The sequence below is a fragment of the Lagopus leucura genome, unplaced genomic scaffold, assembly GCF_019238085.1.
Source record: "Lagopus leucura isolate 7727_CA_CO unplaced genomic scaffold, USGS_WTPT01 Super-Scaffold_100015, whole genome shotgun sequence".
Classification (NCBI taxonomy): domain Eukaryota; kingdom Metazoa; phylum Chordata; class Aves; order Galliformes; family Phasianidae; genus Lagopus; species Lagopus leucura.
The window spans coordinates 3,637,862-3,644,771 of record NW_024962269.1 but is presented as its reverse complement, the minus strand read 5'-3'; positions in this window follow the sequence as shown (position 1 = coordinate 3,644,771).

Here is a 6,910-nt window from a genome sequence, read left to right as displayed (position 1 = left end):
TAAGCGGCCGCCGGGGGGGCCGAGCGGGGGGGGGGGGGGTGGGGGGAGGAAGGTTGGCGGCGGCCCGGGGGGGGGCGGGGAACGGCACCTTCCGACGGCGCCGGGGCGCGGACGTGCCGGGGGGGAGGCGGGCCATGGCCGGGGGGCGGTGGAGCCCCTGGACGCCGGGGCCGCTTCTGCTCCCGCCGCCGCGGGCACCTGCCGCACGCGGTACCGCTGGGCTGGCAGCGGCAGTCCGGGCCCGAGGAGGTTCCCCGCAGCGCGGTGCTGACGCTGAAGCTCGCGCCAGTGTTTGCCTAAAAGTCTGAGATTTGGAACTGAGGTGGCAGCCAGCGTGATCCTCGCACTGCAAAAAGCAAAGCCCTTAGAAGCGCACACGAGAAGGATCTATTCTGCTAATTTCTGAGTTTGCAAGTGAAAACAAATGCGTATTTGTCCCTCTGTTCCTGCTTTGTAATAAGTGTATGGACATAACAACCCTCAGGGTGCTGTTATGGAATGATACAATGAGTATCCAGCACGAGCTCTGAACCTCCGAACCAGACCGGTACTGGCAATAGCTCATTGCAACGTTTAGTTTAATGCCTTTTTACTAGGCGTATATATTATTCTTACGGGAACAGACCCAACCACCTGACCCAATTGCTTTAAAACATAGCAAAATATGTTGTTTTTTTCTTGGCAACATTTTGGACTTAATTATACCTGAACGCAGCCCAACCACTGAAAGATGAAGTGCTGACTGCTGTTCCCTGCACACAGACACGCAGTTACTCGATTTCCAAGCCCACGTGCAGCAACAGGCGCTATGTGAGAGATCTACTGCGGACAGCCTCCTTTCCCTGCATGCTCAGCAGGCGCTCGCTACAGCAAGGCTTCCCCGGCAGTTTCAGATGCTTTGTGGCTGTAAACAGACAGCTGTAGGCAGCTGTGTGCTAAAGCTTTGCAGGGCTTTCCCACGGGCAAAGAAAGGCAGCATTGTGATGCTGAGATAGAGGCACTTAGGTACCTTGGGACCGAGGTCTCACCTGGAGTAGGTAAATGGGTTTGGAAACTGCGCGATTCAATCTAGAGAGCATTCCTCCAGTCCCCCGGAGCAGCACCATGCAGGGTAGTAGGAGGCCCATACCTGTTTTTAGGGGGGGCTGGAGCCTGTCTGGTGGCTGCAGGAAGCGGATGCTGCACGGCTCTGCCTATGGCAGAATGCAGTGCATCAATCACTGCTACCTGCTAAGCCAGGCAGTGTGTGAGCAGGAGCAATTCTGGCAGATTACAGTACTTCAGTTCTGATCTTTACCAGATTAGATGTTCTGCTTCATCTGCTCCACCTATTACACAGCTGCGGTTTGTTCTGGGAGAGACAATTGTGGCCAGGAGTTTCTTTTCAGGAGCAAAGCCTTAAGTGCTTAGGTATTAATAAATGAACTAATTCACACACGGACAGATTCCTCTGCTTGAGAGTTCCTAACTCATGGTATCGGGAGAAGTTTGCTTAATCCATACCGGTGAGAAATCAGCTAGCTTATTTCAGTAGCCCTCAAGGGTGGTGGATTCATTTCTGCACTGAAGGAAGCTGAGCAGAGTGAGCCCACACACTGGCAGCCCCAGAGGCCTGTTCAGCTAGAGCTAACAGCATTCAGGAGAGCTGAAGCCTGACATTCAGAATCCTTGTACATGAAAGCACAGAGCATGAGGAGCCCTTCCGAAACTCCAAGGAACATGCACTCGTCACCTTCCTCCTTCATGCTGCCGTTACTCTCATTTCTCTAGTATCTCTTGTTTTCTGTTTGGCTTTCAGAATGACTGCTCCCTCCCAGGGGCTAATGCAGAGCATTATCTCTTCCCCCTGCTTCCTCCCTTTGCCAATGAACAGCTCAGAGGCACACACTAATGCTTTCTCAGCAATGTAGGAGGAAGTTCTTGGGCTGCTGTGGAGGAGAGGAGCAGATCTTCCCACACAGATCTGTGCATTGGAGAGCTGACACCAAATTTGTTCTGAACAATTGCAGAGTGAGGAGTCCCCTTCTCATTATACTGCAGTGTTATCTGAAGTCTTTCATACTCTACGTAATAAATGTGGCTATGTACAAAAAATAAAAGAAAAATGTATTCAGTCTATGTCTGTCCCTGTCTTAGAGATGGACATAAAGTGGGTGGCAACATCATTACTCCTAACAGAGAGCAAAACATGAATGCTTAGAAGAAAACAGCACTCACAGAGTTTAAATTGTAATTTCTGAAGGAAATGCTTTCTTAAAGCTTTCACTTGTTACCACAAGATGTACTAGAAAGTATTGTGCTTGAGGAAGATACAGGAGAAATCCAAACCACTGAGCAAAGAAAGGTGTGGGTGAAGACATGGATCACTCTATCTGCTCATTTGTTCAGTTTGTGGTTGAGCCACATCTCATCTCCCAGTGAGTAGATAAGGACAGCCACCAGCTCCACTTACCCAGCAAGCTGCAAAGGTCTGGGATGCAATGAGTATCAGGGTATTTTCACTCTAAAGCTGGAGAACTTCACTGCCTACGAGTCAGTTTCTTGGCCAGTTGCATCTGAAAGAATAGCAGTCTTTCTCAGTTGGTTTCACTAAAATTCTTTGGGTTACAGAAGCCTGGGAACAAGACAGCAGTGCTACTCTGAACGTTCAGACTCGATTACAGCATGAAACGATAGGACTGGCAAACAGACAATAGAGTAGAACAAGGTTCTCTGCCCAGTGGGACTGAGCTGCCCTAATGAGCTACCTCATTAGTCATGAAGATGAATCTCACACCACCGGTGAGAACCGGTGTGCAGAAAGTTTCCCCACTTGGATGTAGAAGGAGGGAATCTGAGAAAGGAGATCAGACTGTAGTAGAGCAGGAAGCTAGAATTTCCCTCTCTTTAATTATCACTTGTTTCAGTACTTCTCTGTGAGCCAGTAATCGTTGCAAGGAGATCTTTCTGCTTCATTTCCTCCTCTTTGCCAGAGCAGGTGTCAAACATGGCATAGAGTTAGGAATCTGCTGCCCAGTGTATGGGAGACAATGTCAGATTTTCAACGGGTCTGGCACGGGTCAGTGGCACAGTGAAGGCACAGAATGTACCTATTCTAGTGAGATCGGGGTGTGGGATGGGACATGACACCACAGATAGGAAAGGAAAAAAACCAAACAAGAAGAAATAATGCTTGTAATAAAAGAACACATGGAGAAAACAGTTACCTGGTGGTCTAGGAGAAAGGCAGTGAGTTTTACAAGTTTTCTCTTCAGTCTTAGATCAAAGTCCCTTTAAATAGCAGAATTTAATACATGACGCTAAAGGAAAAAAAACAGTAACTCAGTTATTTGCTACGCTGAGCAGCAGCAATAATTTTGCAATTCACACCCAGAAGCTGTGTTCAGAAAAGCTTCTATTTGTGCCCATCTGTGTCCTACATAGCACTAGGTCAGTCCTGAGAGCACTGGAGACAGACAAAAGTTGAAAAGCTTTTCAATTAGTGTGTCATGTTACAGAAATGGGAGAACATGCTCGTTTGACACTTTACTGGTGAGGGGACACCAGGAACCTGCACTCACTGGGCAGAGGTAGCACCAACTCCTCAAGAAAGCTCCACAGGAGCACAGCAGAGCAAGCTGACTTTCTTGACTAACAGAAAGGACTTCCTGCTTCCTGCCCAGCACCAGGTGCCTCCCTGCAGTCACTCTAGAGGGCTTCTCCACATTGTGGATAAGCACCGGCCACGTGTGGCAACATACAGGTGCACAGAACACAACCTCTGTTTTTACTACTGTGCTACACATAAATGCCCCAATACAGCTCCCTTTAGGTGGACTTACTATTTTTTTCTTAATCACTGCCTTTAGCTAATGACCATCTTTGTTCCCTTTGAGCTAATACTACAATGAGCATCTCAGATATGTATCTGCACATTTCCCATGCAAAGTGTCCCTTTTAAAACAATTTATTCATAGGAGGAAACGCAATCAGAATATACAGGTCTGGTGACGCAACAACATCCTTTTAGAAAACAAGAGAATTGTACAATTGAATGGCTGTTCTTGTTGGTATTTATTTTCTTTACTGTGCAAGAGCAAGACCACAGACCTACAGCACACATAGCTTTGTGTGCGCTGTGTTTTCTGGTTTACATTTATTTTCTTTTGTTGTTTCTCAGCCATACAATTTAAACCTTTCTTCTGCTGTATTTCTAACTACAGCACATTCTAATATTTACAAATGGAGAGTGACTTGGCACAATTTTGGCTGTAGCCTCTGTGCCATCAGGCAGCATTCTCCAGCTGAGCCTATCTGCTTTGAGAGCTAGGAAATCTGTACTGCTTTTAAAACCTAACCACCACTGAGAATAGCTATGCAAAGCCATGGGGCTACTGACATAACTGGAGATCTGGACCACAGTGCTGGAGCTGGGTGAGAAATCCATTCACAACCAACTGGGCATCCTGTAGTAAGGGAAGAAAAAGGGCTCTGTTCAGAAACAAAGCAGCCAGCAAGCAAGCCACTGTGATGGTAGCAGTGCCCACAGGCCCAAGTCTGACAGTGACAAGTGGAAGTTGTTAGAATTCAGTTCTTGGGCCATAGAAATAATCATGGACTTTGGCATCTTTCATGTTAGAAACTACAGATGACCACTCACCACTAGCCTACGTCTAAGATATTTCAGCTCCTCTGTATGCAAAGAGAGAGTTATGAAGATCTCAGAATAAGATTCAGACCATCCTCTCTGATCAGTGAGAAGCAGAGATCAATTAAATGCTGAGTAGAAAAATGGTTGTCAACCCCCAGCTCTCTCAAGACGCTCCTAAACCAGGGATCTATTGGAGGGAAATTATAAATACATGTGCTTGCATTACAACCATGTAGTAATGCTCACCACAGCAGGCATCGCATGGCTAGAAGCTTCTAGCAAAGCTCTGTGGCCATGATAACCAGCTCAGAAAGTGCCGTGGAGGTGAAACAGGCAGAACCCAGCCCTGGCTCTTGCTCTGCTCCTCCTCACTTATCACAGACTTCCACACTCCTCTCTGCATTGGAGCTCTGCAACTGAACCTTCCGGTTTGTGGGAGCATCACGATGACACTGAGAAAACTGCTCTCCAGCATGAGCTTTGACCTGTCTGGGCAGTGAGTGTGAGACACATGGTCTGGACAAGTCTCTGGCACATGAGCTGCCTTTGTGCAGTTATTTGCTGATTCAGAGGTGTGAAAACTCTAAAAAACGCAGTGGAAGCAATGGCACTGCTTGTGGTACTGAAACAGCACGGGCTCCTCCCGGGCCGTTATGACTCCATAAATATTGACTTTGGCAAAAGCTTCTGACAAAACCATGGGTTTTCTTTTTTTCTGTTTCCTCCCGTGTGGGTTCCCTGAGCTAATTTGCTTAAGGCAACATCCATGACACAAGAATAAGCCCTTTGAATAGTGATGCAAGTGCTTGGTCATGAAATGAAAAAGGCCTGCATTTGGATTGATAGTGGGGAGTTCATGCTGCTTGCTTGATTTACTCTGGATTCTTTGTCACCTCAGTGCTGTTCTTGCCAATACACGTCAGAGGATTATTGATTTTGAGCCAAAATACTGTTTTAGAGTTTTCATTTTTTACACTTATCAATTTGTGGGTTTTTTCCCTCTCCATATAGGCGGTGCATTTCTGCCCATAAGTCACCTTCAATACATCTTCTGGGCCTGCATCTTTTCTCATTTGCAGCAGCATGAAATCTACAGCAATATAATTTATTCAACTAAATTATTCCTATGCAGTTGATTAACAGTGGTGTACTCTAGAAAAGTACTACTTTTCTCTCTATGACTTGAATATAATTGTCTCAGAGTGCTAGCACACAAGTTCACAGCCATGACAACTATCACCCAATCAACGGCAATACCCAATTCACCCAGCGTATGCACAGGAAAGCTGTGATCCAGTGCAAAAGAAATAGGAGGCTGCAGGTGAAGACAAGTGTGCTGAAGAACTGACTGTTTCCCTGCCTTGGAAGGAAAGTCAGATGCTTTTTCACCTGGCAAAACACTTCAGAATACACACAGTGTTAAACGTATTTATGCGTTTTGCTGAATTAGGCCCAAAATTCTTTTCTCTTATTCCCAACAGAACAGGGTTTAACCCAAAGGAGATGAAGGCAGACAACAACTGCATCTGAGAAGTCAGGAGATGAAATGTGAAATAAGGCACGTAGCTGTGCTCTCCCTTGGCAAGGGTGTAAGCAGCTTGGTATACTCCAGCGGTATTTCCAGGAATGCAGGAATCAAATATTTATTACTCAATTTGCACTCATAATTTCTTGCCCCTGCATCTCAGTGCACACCACTGAACCTGTACCAGACACACACATACAGTCCAACCAAACTTTCATTTCCATTTTGAAACAGAGGCTGTTTCCAGACAGTTTTTATCCCCAACATTACCCACTTGTCTGATTTACTGACTCTTGGTAGAACTTAAAATTATCTGAAAACAACTGCCACTAAGTAAAGATTTAGTACCCATACCCAAACACACACTGGATGTCTGACCTGGAGACCAATAGCCAGAGATGCAGGCTGTGTGATAAGGCTCTGATGAGATTCTCAAATTCAAGTCACTGGTAAGAGCGCTCCCATCACCATTTTTTGTCACGCTATCTGCTGACAACTTGATGTTAAATAGTTTAACACTTATACCAGCAATTCAATCAGGATATTAATTTGAAGCAGAAGAGAATTGTTTACAAAAGATAAATAAAAGGCTTATGGGTGATGTAAGTGCTGAACTATGGGCTTGCTTCCCTATGCAGTGGACATGCCTAGATGCTTTTCCTCTGATTCATGAAAACAGTTGGATCGTAAGCAACCTGCGTACTGATCTGCAGGCAAATCTTAAAACATTGGTCGGTCCCCAAAACACTTTCAGC